The sequence below is a fragment of the Larus michahellis genome, chromosome 7, assembly GCF_964199755.1.
Source record: "Larus michahellis chromosome 7, bLarMic1.1, whole genome shotgun sequence".
Classification (NCBI taxonomy): domain Eukaryota; kingdom Metazoa; phylum Chordata; class Aves; order Charadriiformes; family Laridae; genus Larus; species Larus michahellis.
Window position 1 is genome coordinate 60,366,410 of NC_133902.1, and position 21,615 is coordinate 60,388,024.

Consider the following 21,615-nt stretch of genomic DNA (forward strand, 5'->3'; position numbering starts at 1 on the left):
AGTCTCTTCTTACACCATCAAATATAACCTATATGTACATAAGGCCAAGAAAACAAGGGGGAAGAACTAACACAAGGATTCTGAACAAGTATGACCATTCTCCAGTGGAGCCAGTCGAGCTCTACAGATCAGCAGCATGATTTTCAAGAGCAGCAAGTTCTCTTGAGGGTGTTTGTGTACTATGCTTATTATGAACGCGGAAACATTGATTTTCCTTAGCAGAGATATCAGCAAGGCTACCATATTCTGAGCTTCTGCAAACAGAAATAAATATACCTGCATTAGACTTGAAGTGGGTTGTCTGCACACACTTTGTGGAACCATTTGGACTTGTTAGATTTGTAACAGCCCAGTGACAGCAGCAGCTTTGACCAAGTTGCCAGAATCCCTCAAATTAAAAGCAGGAAAATACATCTATAAAGGAAAACGCAACATGGGATAGTCCTAACTACAGACCGAGACATCAAAGTTCCTTGCAACGTCAAAATGAGAGATTTGCAACAATGAAAACTGGCTTTTCTTTGCCTGCCAGCACTTGCAATTCTCAGCACTCAACTTCCCCATGCTTAAGTTAAGAGAGGGAATTCAGTGGTATGTTTGAGTACAGCAGTACATAATAAACAATTTACCTCAAAAGATTCTCTAACTCTGCTCTTTTCACAAGGTTAGTCCTTAGAAAGGGCCTCCATCATCAGTTTTACATTGGGTATTCATTCATACCAGTATGACGGCAGAGATGCTTTCTGTTGCTAGGGGCAAACTGCTATCCCTGTTCTTAGAGCACAGGGTTCCCGTCAGGAGTCCCAGGAAATCCCTGCTGATCTCAGTCTCCCCGGGGCAGAGGGAAGTACTGTGATTCGGCAATTCAAAAGAGCATAAAATCTACTTCCATTTTTCATTCTTACAAACATAACCCATGGAAAATCTTATGTAGCAGAATTTTTTCTACTTCCGCTTGCATTTCCACTCTAGTTCACAGAAAGTCATGCAAATATTTCGGGGGTATTTTAGTTTTTAACAAGAGCCACTGGATTTTGCATCTCAATCCATCTGGCAGTGCTTAAGTGCCTTCATCCTTTTGCTCTTGAAAAGACCATTGGAATTTTTGCATTTTATAACCTTAAAAGAGCAATTTCCACTATGTCAATGCTCTCATTAAATTCTGAGATCCGTTAGTATTTCTCCTAGTTGCGCAGTCAGTACTAAAAGGGGAAAGGAAATAAATTTAGGGTGAGGCTTGGTATATTTACATCATAATGACACTTTCACAAAATGATCAAATTATTTGTGGGTTTAAAGATGACAATTTTAATTGATAGTGGTGGGTTAATTCTGGAGGTGCTGCTCAGCCTCTACCCTGCAAGCCCCCTGCCAGCTTCAATTGAAATGTTGCACTGAATGAATACGGCAGCTTACAACCCAGACTTCACATTTCATGATGAAAGTTATTAATTTTTAAAGGTTTGCAGCTGCTTGAACAGCGTCAATGAGCTACAGCTAATAATTTTTTTCCCATATACCTATGTGCTTTTGAAGCTAAAATAGTTAGAGAGATATCAATTTCAGTAAGAGTTCACTGCCTTAAAAATCTTCGCACCTTCACAGATTACAACAGAATGACTTTAATTTGCACACACCTTTTCTAAAGGAAGACTATTCAGTAAGTAGTACTTGTGGTTACAGTGCTTAGGAGACCCTTCAGAAAGGAAATTGGAAACCCATGTTTTCCTCCTTCATGCCCCTTTATCCCCAACCACGGGGATACAATGTTTTAAGGAAGGGAAGGCCAGGCCCTTTTCTCTTTTGTGAATGGTACCCAAATTTCCTTGTGGCTGTATCCTAAAGAGTATTTTAAAAGTTTAAATGCTAAGATGTCAACTTTCTTGTATCTTTTCTTAATACTTGTGGTCATAAATATTAAATGTATTGGCCAAGTTCCTGGATAGTGTGTTTGATTCAAGCTGCATTTATGGATGTTCATAAATTAAGTGCTAAAAAAGCCCACAGAAAGAAACCTATTCCCAATGAAAATATACTATGACTACCAGAGCAAGAGAAGTGAAGTTACTCTTGTTCTAAGGAGCACTACTGCTCAAAACACAACAGCATGGGATTTAAAAAGAAATTAAAAAAAACCCAAAAAAACAAACAGGTCAGAGTCAGAAACTTCAGCTGGAAATAAAGAGAAAGGGGATACCATCTCACAGTTTCACTACTGAATCAAACCATTAGTAGGGTTAAGATTTTATTAGGTTAAACAAAATAAATCAGCCCAAAGACATTTCAAAATTATGAGTAATGTAAAGGCTGGACAAAACATCTGTCTTCAGAAAAATAACTGCACAAGGAGCTAACAATCTAGTCTCTCACAAGCTTAAAAGACATTCTATTCCTCTGCTATAGACAGCCTTCCTCCTGCCTACTTTTTTTTGGTTTCTGACCATCCTCGCACTACTTCTATTGATAAACTTGGGAAGAGAGTACTATGCAGTGACTCTCGCCTAAGCCTCTATGAAGGAAAAAATAACTTATTGATGAAAAATTGGGAGAACTCGAAAGCTTTAAGAAGACTGGATGCATTGCACCCAGTTCTCTCTATAAAAGCTTTTTATGACTGTTCCCTGCCCAGCTGCTGCGTTAGCGTCATTCTCCCGTATTACACATTTTGAGAATCATCATCCTAATCTGGGTCCATCTGCCCAGCTTTAAACCACGAGCTTCTTCCAGCACAAGAAACACTGTCCTTTTTGGAAAACAGCTACGGATACTCGTAAGATTAGCAGCAGCATAGCTACCCCTCGGGTTTACTTATTTATTTATCCCTTTGGCAAACTTTTAATGTATCTTCTTCCTACTGACACGTTTCTGCTATAAAGTTGGCATTTTAACAAAACTTCACATATTCACCTCAGCTTCATCTCCTTTGAAAAGAAAGCAGGAAAGTACATCTGCATGAACAGAACTGATGCAAAAAAGAACTTACTGGCCATTTTCTGTAATTTTAGGGCTACTGTGTTTGATTAAATAAGGGCTTAATCCCTTCCAGCCTACCCACTTCTCTCTCCTGCAACGATGTCAGACATTTGTATTTGATCTCAGCCTTTTAATGGACATTATTTTCTGTTATCACAAATTCAACATTATGACTTCACTAAAAAGCTGAAAATTAATGTTGAGATTATTTTGGAAAGGGCAAGATCTGTAAAAACCTGTATTTTATCTTCAGTAACTAGAAAACGTACCAATCAAAATGACAAAAGCACAGCAAGTTAATTTTTTTTCTGCTTTAATGCAGATATATTTTAAAACCTCTTCGATACTATAAAAGTTCATCTAAGCCTTAATTCAGATACCCTCTTTCAAGGCTTTGTTCAAACTTCAATACAGCCTCTAGGTTGGAAGTCTTGATGCATCTTAGAAAGAAAAAGTACAAAGGATGAAACGGACACAGAACATAGAAAACTGTTCCCCAAGAATGCTAAATCAGCTATGCCTACAACCAGCCATGACTAAATCTTTTAGTAAAAAGCACAAGGTTTACCAATCTTTTGTTTCTCCTCCTCTTGATAATTCAGTATTTCACTACAATTCAGAACTCTCTTTAGGTAATAGCAAATATGACCTTTTGAAAGATCATGCCTCCAATTCAACTAAACACTTCAATGCGTTCTTAATGTAAATGCTTGCTTCTGCCTGAGGTATATGACTTAAGTATATTCTTAAATATGGGAATGACTTAAGTATATTCTTAAATATGGGAATACCAAATACTAAGGCAAGGTTCTACTCCCTTTCATTTAAATAGAAATTAAACTCTAGCAGTGTCAGTCAGCACTTCTGGAGCAAGCAAAGCCTGCACTCTTGCCAATCACCCCTTGTCACATGTTGCTGCTGATTCACGTCCCAATGCCACAAGCATGAGTACTCCCAGTGAGTTTAACCATTAACTTGAAAGGAGCTGAGATTTCACTGCCTCGATTCAACAAGTCATTCGCATAAATAAATCTCTGCAGATTTAGGTCATGAGTGTCACTTTTTCCTCTCAGCTAAACTGTTGCTAATCAACAGACAGGCAAAATTACTGGGTGGGGAGGCACAGTGGTTAATGATCTGGACGTGTAATTTAAAACAAAACTCTGTGTGCATGTTTTAAATCAGTCAAATTATTAGATGTAAAAATCAATAATATGAAGCCATATCAACTCTATACAAAATACAATTTAACAGCATAATCAATGACAGTTTAATAAGTACTCATATTTTGTGTGAATGAAGGTTGTTTAATTTCACAACAGCAGGTGCTACAGTCCTGTGGTTGTTCAAGTAAATTACTAGTGGGCATACACAGCTAAAAGCCAGAAATGAACCACTGACTTCATTGAAAACTTTGAAGACAACCTCAATGGGAACTTTGGTTATAGATTAGGACAGATGTTTCCTGAAACATCCAAACTCAGGGAAAAAAAACCAACCAACCAAAGAAGTCTCTTATTTTCAGTGCTCTCTTGAGTATCTGTAGATTTCTTAAGTATTTCGAGGAATGTTTTCTTCTAGATTTTAAAGTTTAAAGGAAGAGTTAATTGTTTAGCTACTGCATGTTTCCATTCAAAGAAGAGGAATATTAACACCAAGTTGTTGGAACCCTCTGATCCTAATTATCGTTAGGGAAAAGAGGCAGAGAATCACTCCCATGGCATGTCACTGAGTAAAAACAACAAACAAATAACCAGCTTTATCCTTTAATCAGATCCATTCCCTCCTTCTATTTGAACTAACTATCTGAAAATGGCACCCATCCAGAACGTTTTAATCTTGCAGCAGTCAATCCTTTCCCCTGGAAGAAAATACACAGTATAAGACTTCTATCATTCAGTGTCAAAACAGTTGCTAGAGAAGACCTATAGTTTGATTATCATTTAAATTTGCATTCCCTAAAGAAAGAATTATGGATCTGTTTGAAATTAAATCAAGTATCAGAAATTGTACATTCCCAAAAGAGACATAGTCCTTTTTGTCTATGATAATCTTATTACTTTCTCATTAAGTAAAACTTAATCCAAAGTAGGAAGATCAATTTGAGTAACACTTAAAACAATCAGCTTCATGGAATACTCTGTCACACTGCAAGGAGGGCAGGGAATAGCTTGTCTGCTTTCTGAGTATCTGCACATTACAAGAAAACTACTATTCCCCCTCTATTCTTTGAATATCTAAGTAGCAAATCCAAGATAAAATAAACTTTTAAAGCATTTCCTATAGGAAAAAAAAATTGAAACAAGCAAATAAAAGAAAGGAAGTAACTTTTTTAACAGTTGACAGACTGACATAAAATGGGTAGGAAATGAAGTCACCCATGTCCACCATGCAACCTTGACTCAAGTGAGTCACTGGCATTTTGTTATGCTGCTTTGTTTTGAACAAAACATGCACAATCCATTTTCACTGACCAAACGCACCCACTTCAAAGTTAGCCAGCTGCAGACAGCACACCTGGCAATTGCAAAGTTCAACTGAAAGAGAGGATGAAATGAGAAAATGCTCAGATACTTTCAGTAGTTAGTGATGATAGAATGGTTAAAGCTGGAAGGCACCTTCAAGCCCACCCGGTGCCACCCCCTGCCCTGGGCAGGGACACCTCCCACCAGACCAGGTTGCTCCAACCGGGGCTTGAACCCCTCCAGGGATGGGGAAGCCACAGCTCCTCTGGGCAATTCCTGGCATGTGGCTGGACAATCCTGCACAAAGTCCTGCTTTACTGAGCTAAAGGCAAAAATCCTGACGCATCATTTACAGACTTTTGGATTTGAACACAAGAAATTTGCAGAGTTTTATTATATACTTTTTTATTAATGTTCCACCTACCTTCCTATTTATTACCTCCATGTATAACAAAAAGTAAGTTACAAATTAAACAATATGCTTCAACATATCCATTTAAAGATTTATTGTAAGATGTGAGTCTGACTTATCCATTATAGCACCCTACAATTTTCTCCATTATTTAAGAAATAACAAATGTAAAGTTAAATCAATCTTTAACTATCTGACTCGTAAAGCGCATCTGCTTATTCACTAGCCTATGTGGAAAGCAGGATATTTGTGATAGTGCAGCGAGCAACTTACCACTCTGCCGCTCTGGCATCCGTCAGATAAAATGCTTAAATCTACGTTACTCATTTAGCACAACAGAAGTAAAGATGCTGGAATTGAAAACTGCCAGAGGATCAATGTTCCCTGTGTTACAACAAAGTACTGGGCTTTGCCTTGACTCTTTTTTTTCCCTTTTCTATTAATGAAAAACAAAGCCAAGACAGTAGCTTGAGACTCTATAGAGGGATTGATATTAGTGGAACAAAACATTTCAATTTCATTATCTCTTAAAGCCCACCAGTTTTAGAGCCAAGCATTTCAGCCATCCATGTAAAACCGATATACTCTTTTGAAATGAAACAGGTGATTTTAAGTTGTCCTCACCTTTTGCACATGCTCCTGTCTTTGCTCCTCACTTCTGTATAGTATTTTAAATTAAAGCACGTCCACCTGCCCCATTTTCATGCTAGCTTTGTTACTGATTTTTTTTTTCTTTAAAAAAGCCAAACGTCTATGGAAAAGTTCACTGACCCGCTGCTGGAGGCCCCCTCCCCACAGCTCTGCTGACAGACCGATTTGGGTAAGCATTTCTTAATGAACTTCAGGCAGAAGTCAGCTGGCTTAGTTTATACTGTATGGGGGCACAGGTTTTTTTAGCAGTGCTTCAAGAACATATTACTCTGAGTAAATCTGATTTCTACTTAAGCTGAGATACCTTTCCCTCTCACACCCTATGAGAAGCTGCGGCTTTCTCAGTTGCAGTGATTTGCATGTTTATGGTTATACTTAAAAGCAATTCTGCATCATCAGTCCTCTCAGAGTTTAGCAGATTGCTTCACAAACCAAGCTTAAGGTGAAGAGACACAAACAGGGCTAATAGCTGTTAGGAGGGGAAGAGGAACCTGAGGAAGCAGGACCCTGTGAGTTAGTGACACCAAAGACTATCACCACGCCTTAAGCCAGCCTAGCTGATTTTTTGTCTGACAGTACCATAGCTGCAGCCTATGAGAGAGTAAGCAAGAGGGATAGATAATTCATATGATCTAGATGCTGTTGCAGGTTATTTTGTCAAGAGCATCAAGTATCATTTTGTACAGCTTTTGCCAGTTCTGCTAGGCCAAGTTTGCAGAGTTATATGTAGGGAAGCATTTGGCACACCTTCACTTTAAATTACTGCATAACATTGTCTGATATCCCACTAGAAAAAAACAAAGCATACTTGTCTTAAGCCTCCCGTTTACAACCCTTGGAAATGCATAGTCCATAAATTTTGCATATACATTTTCTTTGTTGTCTCCTTTTTCATAAGGATCTCTAGATTTCAGTTTGAAATTCTGTATCCCTAGTCTGGTAAGAAAGATTACAATTTGGTAAATTTCTCAACATTTTTTCCAGGCTTCAAATACGGCCTAGTAAGAATATGGGTAATATTTTGTTCAGCTTGGGAACTATAGCAGTCAGTAGGAACTGCAAAGGATTTTAGCAGGCCTTCACCTGTCCTTGAGCAGATATAAGTACCTGCAATTCTCCAGAGCTGGTTTGGGTTTTGGGGTTTTCTTGCTTGTGGGGCTTGGGGAGGGTTGTTTTGTGCTTTGAGCATTTTTTGTTTGTGTGTTGTGTTTTGTTGTTTTGTTTTTTTGTTTTGTTTTTTTTAAAGTTTGTTAGTTTCTACAAAAATTACTTACAAGCTTAGGAACTGAAAACCCATAAAACAGAATGACTGCTAATCACCTTTTCTTGGCTTTTCCTCACATCCTCTCACCAAATCATCCATTTGGCTGCTGCCAAGCTGCCCAGTTTTGTCAGATACAGTAATATCCAAGAGCAGCCCTGACCTACAGGCGCACACGTGTGATGACGCCTGGTTTCATGGTTAGCTGCCTTCAGCAGCAAAGCTCACTTGAGGACTTCACTGGGCACTTTGTCCTCCCCTCCCACTGCACTACGCTACCCCTAAACAAAATACCAACAAAACCATTCACAGTGCCAAACTATAAGCTGAAGCAATATATTGGTACAGGATTCTTCTGTTTTGCCAAGAAAAGGTTACTTTTCTTAAACCTGGATTGACTTGGCAACTGAGCTTAATCTTGTGGTCCAGCAAGCTGTTGTTCCTCAAACCTCCATTTTGCTGAAACAGATACCCAGGGCAAAGCATTTCACATCGCTGCCAGAAGAGGAGGTCCCCCGTTCCCTCTGTGCACAGCTACTTGCAAATATCTTAGTGCAGGCATTAGAGGCAGGAACAGTAAGTTAGATCAAGAAATTGATACAACTGAAAAAATAAGAGGGTATGTTGTGGGGAGGTTTCTGGGGAAACTGGATCAATTTTGTAATCTATCTCACTGCACAGTTGCACGATGACATTTGCTGGCACAAGGAGAGCTGGAGCGATATCATGACAGGGAGCATTGTCCCTTTCCATTGCAGCTGGGCTTGAGCCAGATTAAAGTGGCTGTGTAATCAGAAGCTTGGTGATCATGCTGAGCACTTTGCAGGATCTAGAAACAAGTATTCATACCTGATGCTTCAAAGCCATGGGAGAAAAAAAAATAATTACAAAAATGCAAACAACTTGGCAGTATCTAAATAGTTTTCCTCAATACTTTGTTCTCCCACAGGGAGATAGAAATCTATACCCATGACAGAGCAGTAATTTCGAATGCCAACATCCGAAACTTAAAATTTTTGTAAAAAAAAGTCTGGCTGAAACAGCAAAATGTCAATCCCCTACTACTTCAGAAATACACCTTCTATTAGGTGCCACACCTCCCCAGTTCAACAATGAAAAAAGCAGGAGAACATTTACTGCTTTTTAAACCAAATGAAATTACAGTTTCCAAATTACCCAAAGTCAATTGTATCATGATTGACTGAGTTACTGTGACATCAACACAATGGCTTGCAGTAACTTCTGAAATCAAATTGTAGGTTTTAATGAGGGGGAAAACCCCCACACATCTAAATAATTTCCCCTGTGAACGCAAAACAGCTGCTCATTTTTTTCAGTTAGCCCTCCACGAACACCACTCTCTTCCCCAGTTATTTTTTTCCAGACCTTTTTAATTTCCGTACCTGTAAGAGACTACAGATAAAACAGGTAGCGCTAAATAGTTTCCAGAAGAAAAAAAGAGAAACAAAGGCAACACAGTTTTTTTGACTGATATTTATCTTCATAATCCTGCATTTCCAAGGACCAGTCATTCTGTGCCAAAATTCCCACTTTCTAGCCACAGTGCCTGTGTGCTTACATCAAAGGAGAAAAACTAGGTAATCTTGCAAATAGGGAAATAATCACCAAAATTAAAGATAGGCATGCCAGAGTTCTGCAAGGACTGTGAACACCTGTGGAATATAAAAAAATAGACTCCGATTTGGATTAATTTCAGAATAGACTAAACGAAGCAGAAAAACATATTAATGCCTTGAAATACTGAAGGAGCACAACAGCAGCAAAACAACCAGGAAATACCCGTTAAGTAAATTGCTCATCTAAAAAGCTGGAAAATGAGCACAATCATTTTAAGAGATCAGATTTAAGGCTCATAAGAAACCGAGAAGGTCCAGAAGGAAAATTTGCCATTAGATTTTTATAAGATTTTCAAACATAATGGAATTCGTGCTTTCCAAGTGATGCTGAGAATGAAAAAGAAAGATCATCTTACTTTCAAGTCACATCCTGAAAAAGGTGAATAAAAAAAAAAACAGTACTTGCTTGTTGCTGATCCTAATATTGATATAAGAGTTTAAACGTGTATTTGACAAAGGCTACTACTATCAGCTAATGGAATGAGAAATCAAAAGAATAGCAACACCATGCAGGTCTTTGTATTGGAAAGTTAAAATAGGGTGCTTTTCCATAACATATTTTGTCCCCATTGGCCTCAGTACAGTGATAAATGGGTGGGAATTGATGGCCTGTGATACGGAGCAGTCAAATTAGATCCTGTATTGGCTGCTCTGGGTGCCAAAATAAATAAAAAAGCTATGACTGTATGACTAATACCAGATAGAGTGAAATAGCTGTTCTTCACTGATAGTCATTCAGTATATTTGCAAATCTGACAGGACCTCAAAATATTATTTTTAATTCTTTATACTTCTGTTGTGCCAAAACAAACTGGCTCAAGATCACTTTCTCCTTTTTGCCATTATTTCTCACCCTTTCCCATCCTACCTCAGCAGCAAACTCTAAAACACAGGGAGACATTGCAACGCATGACTCTGCAGGGATACAGAGCACTTAGAACGGCCTGTTCCAAATAATGTTGAGGGTTACAGCCGTCCACCTGGAACCACCCAGAATATGGAAGGCTTGGAGGTGGCATTATGCCACTTTTCATGTCCTGCCAGTAGACTGTGCCTTCCACAGTCACAACAGTAACATTCAGAAATGGTTTAATTTACCAGGAGAGGCAAGTAAGCGTCTTCATTTTCTAAAAGCTGTTATCTGTGGAAGCTAAGCCAATGTAACAGTATCCAAATTGCAGGTTAAAACCAGTTGAGACCAATTTGGATTTAACGCAGTGCATCTTCGGTAGAAGCAACCTTGCAACTAATGAAAGTAATTGCTCTCACAGGTTGTGTGCTTTCTCTTCCCTTTATTCTAGACCTACTTACTCTGATTTCACATTTTATTTTTCCTTTTCTCTTGCTCTCCACTCTCATTTGACCATTCCCCTGTCCTCGGGACTCCTATTTCCTAGAAGGACCCCACCATTCTGGTTTGCTAACATTTTATATCCACTTAACATAGTATGAATCATGAGATTTTCACGACAGTCAGGAATCAAGACCCCTGTTTACATCTTCCAAGTGTTTTCCATTTGGCACGTGATCATATTGTAGGAGTTCCTACTGTATTAATCCATACAAGTGGCAATAAATATTACGGAGATTAAAAATTACACCAATAACCTATGTAGTTGCCAGCATAGCCCATTATATCCCAAGTGGGAAATTACGAGAAGGGACTATATGAATTCTGAGTTTATATGTGACTATCTATGTTCAACTACCCCTTATTTTTACCTGCTGTTCCTTTCTGAACAGAGGGTAAGGATACAGTTCTACTTATAGTGCCAGCACCAATTAAACCATGTTAAAGTCATCATGTGTCCTTATGCCAAGACAAAAATATATCCTATTGCACACTGAACTGGAGAACTAATCTGGATGAAAAGAGAGACACCAGTAAAAACACAGGTACCATTTTCATGGTTATTTTTCAACAGGATTCCCACGCAGTCTGCGTCAGCGCAACAGGGGAAGGGGTTGAGTAAGACCACCTCTTAAAACAGCAAGGGCTGCTCACTGAATTAAACCCGAAACGCAAGTTTGCCTGTACAGCAGTACATTCTCAGTGCTCTAGACAAGTGTGAGAAAAGGATAAACAGCAAAAGCATAATAGAGTAAAATAAGAAGACATGCACTTCTGGGAAGATTCAAGCAGCAATTTGGTCTTGCCTTCTATTAGCCATTTACAGTGTCACCATCACTGAAGCGGCGAGTGCCCTGTCACCAGCGTAACAGCAGCAGACTGGGAGCAGAGGAAACGGTACCAGTCAGAAAACCCTGAGAAACACGGGGAGGTTTTGTGTTTGGGACGGTCACAGAACTCAAAAAGACAACCGAGCCTTTAACATGCACCCCGGAAATCTATTTTTAAAGCGTTTTACCATGTTTTCATATATATCAGCTTTTCTTTTCTCCATCTATAATGCTTCATACCGTAACTAGAGATAGGTCAGTTGGAGAACCTTCAAAACGCTATAGAAAGCATTTTTCCTGTCTTCCACAAACGCCTTGACTCCATCTGTCAGGGTGTGAGCAGAGCTCGGGGCTGCCGGGACACCCGCGTATCCGACGCCGCGGGTCCCCCATGCCTGCTTCTTCGCGGACCGCCGGGAACCACCGGAGCGCCCGAGCTGGTCAACCCCCGCCACCGCTCCCGCGGCGGACACGCCGTCCCCGGCCGCCTGCCATACACTCCCCCCTCACTCCCGGCAGACCCCCCCAGCGGCCGGCCCGCCCGGGAGCGCCCGGCCGGCAGCAAGGGACGAGGACCCATGGCCAGCGGCACGTGCCGGCACCCCCGCCGCGGCCATTTTGCAACCGGTTGCTGCAGCCACCTGCGCCCCGCCCGCTCCCGCGCCGCGCACGGACACTTACCGCGAGGAGGCTGGAGGAACCTCCCTCCCACCCCAGCGGCCCCGCCCGGCGGGTGCTCCCGCCGGCAGCCGCCCCAGGCGCGCTGCGGAGCCGCCGCGTCCCCCTCGCAGCGCTGAGGGGATGGCGGTACCTTCCACCACACCGCCTCACGGCATCGGTAACCATAGCAACCTCAGCTCACACTGCCATTGGCGGGTTTAACGTGAGACAGCAGCCAATAGGATGCCGTCCGGCACTGCGCCTGGCCAATGGGCGCGGGTGTAGGGTAGGGCGCTGCGCTGACATCACGAGTGGGGCGGTGCGGGGCCAGGCGGAGCGGGCGGCGGGGCTCGGCGGCGCCGGCGCCACCACCGCCACCATGGAGACCCCGGGCTAGGGCCCGCCGCGGCCCGCCGGCGCTCTCCGCGGGGCCGGCCGCGCCGCTGCCGCCTCCTCCTCCTGCTCCTTCTTCTCCTTCCTCCTTCCCTCCGCGCGGGTGAGTGGGCGAGCGCCGGGGAGGCCGTGGGCCGGGGTGCTGGGCGTGCGAGGCGGGGCGGCGGAGCCCGCCGGGGGCCCGGGGCAGTGGGGCCGAGGAGCGGCTGGCTCGGCGGACCCGCGCCCGGCGCGCTGCGCTGCTGCCCGCCTGCCCTCGCGCGGGCGGATCACGGTGTGCCCTCTGCGCTCCCGCCCGGCCACGCCGCGCGGGCCCTGCGGGTGGAGCTGCGGCCGCCCGGCCCGTGCCCCGGGCTCGGCGCCGGGTACCGGGCGGCGGAGCGCGGCAGCCCGGGAGCGGGCGGGCGCCGCGGGGCAGGTGCGCGGGGCGGGCCGGGCCGGGCCGCCTGCAGCGTGGGGCGCGGAGCCCGGGCCCGCCGCCTTCAGCCCGGCGTGGCCGCCTCTCTCCCTCCCTGCCGGGCGCGCCGGCTTCCCGCGGCCGCGGGGCGAGCCCGCGGCGGATGCGCAGCCCGCGGCCGCGCCGTGAGGGCGGTGCGCGGCGCTGCGGGCGGCAGCCGAGCCGCAGCGGGCAGGGCCGGAGCGCTGCCGCGCCGTACCCGCAGCGCCGCGCAGCCGGGGGGCGCGGGGTTGGCGGGGGCACGGCCGAAACTTTGGGGCCGGTGGGGCGAGCCGGGCCCTGCTCCCGGCCGGGTGGATCGCCGGGCTGGGCACCGCCGGGCTCCCCGCCGGCTGCAGGCGGGGGCGGTGGGACGCGGCGGGGAGCGAACTCTCCCCGAACCGGTGTCTCCACACCGCGCTGCCCCCGGCCCCCCGGTACTGAGGGGGGCTCGGGTCCCCCCCCAGTTCCGAGGGGCCAGGCTCGTGTCCCCCCCAGCTCCGGGGCGGGGGGCTCCTCTCGCAGTGTTCCCTAAACGTGGTTTAAACGTGTGATTTTATTATTTTTTTCACCTTTATGTGACCGCTAAAGTCGGAGTTGTGTGCCATTAGCCGGGCACCGGGAGCTGGCGGGCGGTGGGAGCGCCGCTGCTGAAGTGGTAACTTTTAGCAGGTTTTCCCCCCGCTCTGATCAAAGCCAAGGCGAACGAGCAGGAGAGGGGCGGCAGCCGCAGGGTGTGAGCGCGCCCGGGTGAGGTCGTGGCACGCTCGGGGGGTGCCGGGTGCTGCCGGGGGTGGGCAGGCTGCGGCGGGCTGAGGGTGCGAGCGCATCTCCAGAGACATATCGCATCTCCGGAGACACTGCCAGTGTAGGGCTGGGACAGCTGGGAAATGAAGTCTGGGAAGAACAAACACTGACACCGGACGTAGGCTGTTTTAGCAAAAAATTATGTTTATGTGATTGTAGTTTTTGTGTAAGGTAGAAATACCAAATGCCACAGAAAAACGTAGTTTCGAATTGAGCCCTTTCTGGCCCTTTTCCCCTCCCAGCTAATGCTTCAGAACACATCAATAGCTCACGGAAGGAGAACTGTGTCATTCTAAAGTGCTTCTGTTTGGCCTGTAGACCTTTGTACTTTTTTTTTTTTTTAATAACCTTCAGCTCTGTGTTAATTTTGCATTAGTCATTGCTTCAAGATTTGACTGAAGGAAAAGGTGTGGTTGGGCTTGCAGTAGTAATGTTTCATTAACTAACTTTTCAGTTTTTTCAGCGTTCTCATTTTTTGATAAATTGGAGTTTAGAGATTAGGAGAGGACGACGATGATAACATTTTCCCCTTTAACTAATAACAGTGTTTTTGAGGTAAATGCTAAATAATGTGTTCACTGAGATAAAAATATGGGAACCTAGAAAATGTACTTGTTTAGTTTATGGACATATACTAATTCGATCGTGTCCATCACATTTAAAATGGGAGGAGTGTGTTTGGGGGCAAAAGCTTATTGTTGGCACTGATATGCTGTAGTGTCTTGGTTAAATGTTGCAATACTACATGCAAATGAATGTAACCTGCCTGTGAAAAGACAGATTGAAATAACTTTCTCCTCTTGTTTAAACCGCTTGTAAAGTGCTGTCTTGCTACTGACATAAGTTGCTATTAATATTTTTAGTTCAGGTAGAACAGCTGATGGGCCTTTTCCAGTAAAAATGGAAATTCATCTTGTTAGATGTTAAGGATAAATAGCAGTAATAATAATGGAAATTCTACTATAAAACACAGTTGGAGCAAGTTTGTGAAAGTGTAGTCTTCTATAAGAGGGGAGAATTTGTTCTGATTTTTCTTAAAATGTTGGCAATATAACACACCTTTTAGTGTTTGGGTTTTTTGATAGTAATGCAAGATCCTATTACAAAGAACAGATTAATTCGGTCACACAAGGTAAACATGGAAAGAGATATGATATATTTCTTTTTTATAGCAGCTTCATGTACTAGCAAAATAGCATCTATAATGCATTTTGGGGTATTTTTTAATGTTGAATAATAGCGTGTGCTACATAAAAATAATAGTAACCTTAATTAGTAAGCTGTGTCAGGTGTTTAGTGTAGGAAATCTGCATGCATTGTGAGAGAAGCCTCAGTGGAAGGAACACTGCATATTAATAAAACAGGAAACATAAATAAGAACTTTGTGTACTTCTGCTTCACTTTATGTAGATTATTTAAATACAATTATAACAGATGGAAGGCTAAAGCAGTTCCAAAAGATGGGGATCTGTGAGTCTTTTCTTAATTTTGTTGATGTTTTTTTCTTAATTGTGATGCTGAAAATGAGCAAGTTCTGCAAGCATTTACCTGCAAGAGAGCACTGACTAGTTCGGGGATATTGGTGAGCTTAACGAAGTTGTTATAAGTGTAATCAAGAATAATTTGGTTTATTACCAGAAGGTAGTTACTTTAATATGGTGTAGAAAATACCTATAAAAAGTAAGCAGAGCTTGTGATACTTGTCTGAGGAAAAAAAATACCTGTGGACCTGTTATCAGACATCTTTTGTATTGTTCTCATCGACTTTCGTATTATTTTCAATCACGTCAGTGAGTCTAGGTTAAAGCTGAATTGCTGTGTTTGGGAGGCTGCACCCCTTTTGGGCTATTTTCAACGTAGCTGGCCCCACAAGCAGAGGGGTTTCTAACCAGCAGGGAGGTGTTGGTCGGCAGGGCAGCCCTGGTGGGGATGGGGGGGCTGTTGTGTGGGGCACTCCTCTGTGCCTGCCCATCACGGGCTCAGCTGCCGCTGGTGGGCAGGAACACGGGGCCAGGGGCTGCCGAGCCATGGGTTTGGAACACTAACTTCATTTGCAGGGTTTGGTGGAAAACAACTTGTGAGAGCTGCTGCAGAAAGAACGTGGTTTGCCATCTTGGGTAAAAAGTGTGTCTCTATCTCCTGAGTAACTTGTGTTGGTGCTGTTCAAAATTCTGGAATTTTCAGAGTTTTTGGTTAGATATTGGTGGTTGTTTTTTTTTCTCTAGTGGAAATAAGAAGCAAGTCATTTTGAATATGGCATGTATTGTCACTCCAAAAGTAAACCGAACTGGTTCAAACTTTACTAATTAGGGAGGAAAAAAAAAATTGAGCTAGCATAGCTTTATGTGCAAGTGACTAGAAAGGCAGAGCTGAAACTGGAGTTCTGGGCATGGTTTGTAAATATTGCTTGCTGCTGTTCCTGTATGATTGCAAACATTGCTGACAGTAGGGCCCTTCAAACCCTGGTGAGGGTGGCAAGTAAATCGGTAGGGACAGCTGAGCCCCCGGGAACAGCCCTTCTTGCCGCGAGCCATGCTTGGTGCTGGCAGCAGAACTGCCCCGAGGACCCTGATGGCGGAGGTGGGGGACAGCCACCACCGAGCAGTCCCCCGGCCTCGGGAGGGACGGCCAGCATGGAGGAGCAGTCCCCTGGCATTGGGGGGTACAGCTGGCACGGTCCTCCCTTGGTAGCTTTTCTGATTCTCAGCTGCTTTTCCTCAGGCCTGTGATATGTCCTCATTCATTGGATAACTTTTCACGTTCTCTTTATCCAAACAGAACACTCACTTATTCTGCCCGGGGGAGGTTTGCAGACGGAGGGAGGAGGTGGATGAAGGCAGCCAAAAAGTGCCTCTGGTGACCTTCCCAAAGCTTTTGCTTGCACGGAGGAAAATTGCAGCTTCTTGTCAGTTAAATCTCTGTGGTTGGCAGTAGCGTCCAGACCTTTGCTCCCTTCCCTCTCTGCCCTGAGGACCTCCCTCACTCTTCTCAGCAGAGCAGAGACGCCATGTGTTTCAGGAAGGAGGAAGGGCTCCTTCAGCTTCACAGTAGAGTAATTTATTTATTTTCAATAATGAAATCCCCAGCTCTGTCATTAAAAGGAGAGGCCTAAGGAGAAATCCCTTTGGATGGTATCTTGCAGAGGTTTCATTGCTCTCCAAGCCACCAGAAGGCGGGAGGACGTGCCTTTCCAGTTGGGCCGTGCTCTGTGGTGGAGCGGGTGTGTGTCACGGCGGGAGGTGACACTGGCATAGGTCTGTCCTGTCAGGGTGGGCTGGGTGAGCCAGCCCTCTGCGGCCCCAGGAGCAGCGTGTGGCCATGGGCTGGAGAGCACGGTCTCACCCCGCTGGGACAGTCCTCTGATGGCCCTGCCGCTCCTCCCGCCAGCCACAGCCCTGGGGGAGTCACCCACAGCGAGCTCCTGTGGCCGTCTTCAGCTTTCTAGTCATCTTCATCGCATCCTACTCTCATGGGCAAATGAAGGCAGCATCACTTCAGCGAAAAGTTAGGGAAAACCCATTCTTAGTGTTCCACTACTTTTCAATGTGATGCCTCTTTAACAGAAATGTTTAAAGTTAGATATACTTTTAATATACATGTATTTCCCTGCTATTACTGCAATTTTAATATATTTTGGTTACAAAAGAAAAAGAAATAACTGTTTTTCACTGAAATGTCTCCATGGCCATCTCTTGCAGATCTTCCCCACCCCTTTTTTAATTCCCATAGCATTTTGCAAAGTTCTTCCTAGCTCTAGGAATTGAAGACCAGTCAACTTCCTGTTTGTTTAATGGCTCTTCAAAATCATTTTAACTATGCCTTTATTTTAGTGAAGAAAATAAAGCTGTGAGTGATTACTTTATTTGAGAGTGATTGATCCATTCTTCAAGGAATAATTAAAATTAAGACTTCTTCCCCCCCACCCAGTGGGGCCTTTTGCTTATAAAAGACTTGTGATCCAAGTGTTCTAACTGAGATGTAGTGGGGTTTTGTGAACCTTAAATCAAGATTATAGCTAATCTAATATTCTGATTGGTATTGTGATTAATTCATCATTAAAGAGAAAAAAGGAATCTATTGTAAATCCTTTGAAGGTATACGAGCTGAAACTTGCTTTCTGCATCACAGCTCAATGGGGGGATTTTTAATGTATTTACTGTTTATGCAACCGTGGGGTGGTAATTGTGGGCAGTGAATAAAATTACCCTTTAGCTATTGGATCTGCAAAGCAGATGGTTTGTAGATATTGTGTAGGTTGTATAATTAGCTAGCCTTTATTGCTACTTGAATTTGTAAACAGGGGTCTAGAGCGGCGGGTCGCCGTTCCCCTATGAGTGAGGTAGGTCTCAGAGCATTTGGTGGGATTCGCAGGTCTGGGGAGCACCTGCACTCGCTGGCAGCGAGCCCTTCAGGTTGGGCCGGTGATGTCCTCAGCTTAGCTGGAGCCCTCTCCAGGGCAGCGGGGCATGAGGGAGGCCCTGCTGGAAGGGGATGGAAGCAAGAAGAACGGAGGGTTTTCCTGGTGCCAGGCAGGGTGGGAAGTGGCAGAGATGTGGGAGCAGGCGAGGAAAGGGAGGAGCGGAGTGTGTGGTGCCAGACACTGCCTTCCCTCGGATGATGTTCAGCTGGAAGGGAACAGGGAAAACACGTCAGAAAAATTCTGGATTTGTGTTTGTGTGGGTGCCAAAAACTTTTCCTCTTGTCACCTTCTTAACAAAACCTCGTTATGGTACGTATGTGGTGTGGAAAGCCTTAGGCTATCACCTGTGCTAGGCTTTTAACTTGTTTTTATAAATGTACTCAAAAGCATTTGCATTACACGTATCCAAATAGAAACCATCTAATCTATATCTTAATTTGCTTTAAGTGATTTTACTTACGCCATCTCTGCTAGAAATACAGTGTGAACAGGAGACTTCCCAGTTTGTTGTGGATTTCTGTCCTCTTCCTGCCCAGAAAGGCGGCGGCAGGCAACGCATCCTTAGCGCTCCTAAAGGAAATCTTGAATTCCAAAAACTTATTCTTCATCCTCTTGTATTGGCAGAATGTTCTGTTATTGTATAACACGTGAATTGAGTATTCGTGCATTCGTTACCATGAAGGTGCATGTGATTGGTGAAAAACAGTAAACTTCAGTTGCTCCCACTGCCTGTTCCTACGGGGTGCGGTGTAGGGACGCTTGCTCCTGGGCCGGGATGTGGTGTGTCTGCAGCTGGGTCAGCCGGCAGCCCCCCTGCTTTCCGTCAGGTGTCCTTTGGGAACTTTCAGTTGATGGTACGGTATAAGCACAGGATACAAATTCCCATATACTTCTCCCTGGATCAGTTTGTGCATACGATGCTGGTACTGATATATGTTACCATTTAATATGCTGTAATTCAATGCAATATCTCCACTTAGAATTAACTCTTTTACTTTGTAGTGGCGGGTTTTGTAGTAATTCCAGTTTAAACACAAAAATTCACTGATATCTGAAAACATTGCAGACAAATGATAACTCCTTAACTTCCTTGTCAGTGTGACATGCTTAAAAATGAAGCGTTTCATATCTCTGACAAAAATAAACCTAAGATAGTGTATGTAATGCAATTGATTTCAAGGGCTTCTGGACAAGTGCAGTGCTGGAGTGTTAATTGGAGAAATTCTGTGTTTGTGTGACACTCTCCACTGATTGTCTTTTGCAGATTCCTACTCGAGTCTTGAGTGGTATCCAAAGCTAAATAGGGAGACAGATCTTAAAAAGAGTTAATAGTTTCATCTTGTTTTTATTTAAAAACAAAATTGCCAGGTTTTGTTATTAAGGAATAAGGCAGCAGTATCAAAATGATAGCGTATCACGAAAAGAGATTTCATTTGTACTGTAATAGTGCCTAAACTCCAAATTGATGTGCCCTTAGATGAAGCAGGGGGAAATCTGTGCACCATAGAGCTCACAAATAAAAAGGCAAAATTTAAGCAAATAGACAAAACAAGTGGAGGAGAAGATCTCAAGAACATGACTTTTTGTAATACATACCTTCATTCAGGGTGCTTGTCATCCAGGAATCATAGAATGGTTTGGGTTGGAAGGGACCCTAAAGCCGTCCCAGTGCCACCCCCTGCCCTGGGCAGGGACACCTCCCACCAGCCCAGGTTGCTCCAAGCCCCGTCCAACCTGGCCTTGAACCCCTCCAGGGATGGGGCAGCCACAGCTTCTCTGGGCAACCTGGGCCAGGGGCTCACCGCCCTCACAGCAAACAATTTCTGCCTCACATCTCATCTCAATCTCCCCTCTTGCAGTGTAAAACCCTTCCCCCTCGTCCCATGGCTCCCCTCCCTGCTCCAGAGTCCCTCCCCAGCTTTCCTGGAGCCCCTTGAGGGCCTGGAAGGGGCTGGAAGGTCTCCCCGGAGCCTTCTCTTCTCCAGGCTGAACGCCCCCAGCTCTCTCAGCCTGTCCCCACAGCAGAGGGGCTCCAGCCCTCCCAGCATCTCCGGGGCCTCCTCTGGCCCCGCTCCAACAGCTCCGTGTCCTTCTGCTGTTGGTGCCCCAGAGCTGGAGGCAGCGCTGCAGGGGGGTCTCACAGAGCGGGGCAGAGGGGCAGAATCCCCCCCTGGCCCTGCTGCCCACGCTGCTGGGGAGGCTGCGGGGGGCTCTGGGCTGCCAGCGCACATTGCTGGTGAATGTTGAGCTTCTCACCCACCAATGCCCCCAAGTCCTTCTCCTCAGGGCTGCTCTCCATCCGTTCTCCACCCAGCCTAGATTTATGCTGAGTTGTTGGTCTGTATTATTTGATACAGCCTTAATCAAAGATACGCCAGCAGAATTTGCAATCTGTTGCTGCTCTGTATCCTTTGTATCAAGCTTTGTCCCCATAACTACTGTAGTGAAAATAACCAGTGCCATATTTTAGCTGAAATAGAAAATATTGGCATGTGAGATGATTGATATGATACATCACTTGTTTCTGGGAGTGTGTTTGTATTTCAAATAAGAGTTGAAAAAGCATCGAACCCAGAAATTTCAGATTGGCTCATAGATCTGCAAGGTCTGCTCTGTGCTATTTGGAATATCCAACAAAAGAAGACAATTACTACGTTTTCTTAGCTTTGCCATTGTTTCTTAGCATAAATCACAGCAACAGTATACACTGAGATTTGTGAGATTTCACTGTAATTAAGTACTTTCTTTCCAGAAGATACTTTTTAAAATCGCTTAGAATTCTTAACAGAATAGAAAGACTGACACAAAACCTTACTGTGTTCAAAGACTTGAAACTTTTTAAGGAAGTTCTGAAGTTCTGGTAGAGAAAACTGTCTATTGTGGGAGGCTTTTTTGTTCAGGCTGATGTCATCAGTCTTCAATACTGAGAGAGTTTTTTTAATATTATTGTGGAACACGGGTTATTTTTAAGCAACACAAAAAATTCACCAAGTCGTGTAGCGACACTGAAATAAAAAACTCAAAAGCAACAACAAAAACCTCCAAACTAAACGACAAAAATCCCACCCCAAAGGTGTGCACTAGCTTAAAATATGTTGAGTTAGCAAGGCAGGCTGAACACAGGAATTAGATTTGTCTGATGAGCTGCTGAGTTTTATTTTGACTGACCCCGAGCGCTTAGAAAGGAGCAGGAAGACCGCCGTCCTTCAGCCGGTTGCTCCTGCCCTAATAAAGTCTGCAAGTTTGCTTGCACAATGTAGGAAGATAACACTTTCTATTGAACTTAATGTATTTATTCATAATGACTAGATTTTTTTAT

At 44.2% G+C, this 21,615-nt stretch overlaps 2 protein-coding genes across 11 annotated transcripts in view; one reads left to right on the top strand and one right to left on the bottom strand.

Moving 5' to 3' along the window:
* Positions 1 to 12,435, bottom strand: part of CCDC148 (coiled-coil domain containing 148) — an 80,683-nt gene extending 68,248 nt beyond the window's left edge. For 4 of the 8 annotated variants that reach the window (XM_074594417.1, XM_074594425.1, XM_074594420.1 and 1 more), the window contains exon 1: positions 12,262 to 12,417. The gene's annotated coding sequence lies outside the window, so the exon portion shown is untranslated. Of the gene's footprint in view, positions 1 to 12,261 lie in introns of all 8 variants that reach the window. The other 4 variants (XM_074594422.1, XM_074594424.1, XM_074594419.1 and 1 more) reach the window with 3 other exon arrangements.
* Positions 12,436 to 12,574: 139 nt separating this feature from the next.
* Positions 12,575 to 21,615, top strand: part of PKP4 (plakophilin 4) — an 85,025-nt gene continuing 75,984 nt past the window's right edge. For 2 of the 3 annotated variants that reach the window (XM_074593638.1, XM_074593637.1), the window contains exon 1: positions 12,575 to 12,736. The gene's annotated coding sequence lies outside the window, so the exon portion shown is untranslated. The remainder of the gene's footprint in view (positions 12,737 to 21,615) is intronic. The other variant, XM_074593634.1, reaches the window with a different exon arrangement.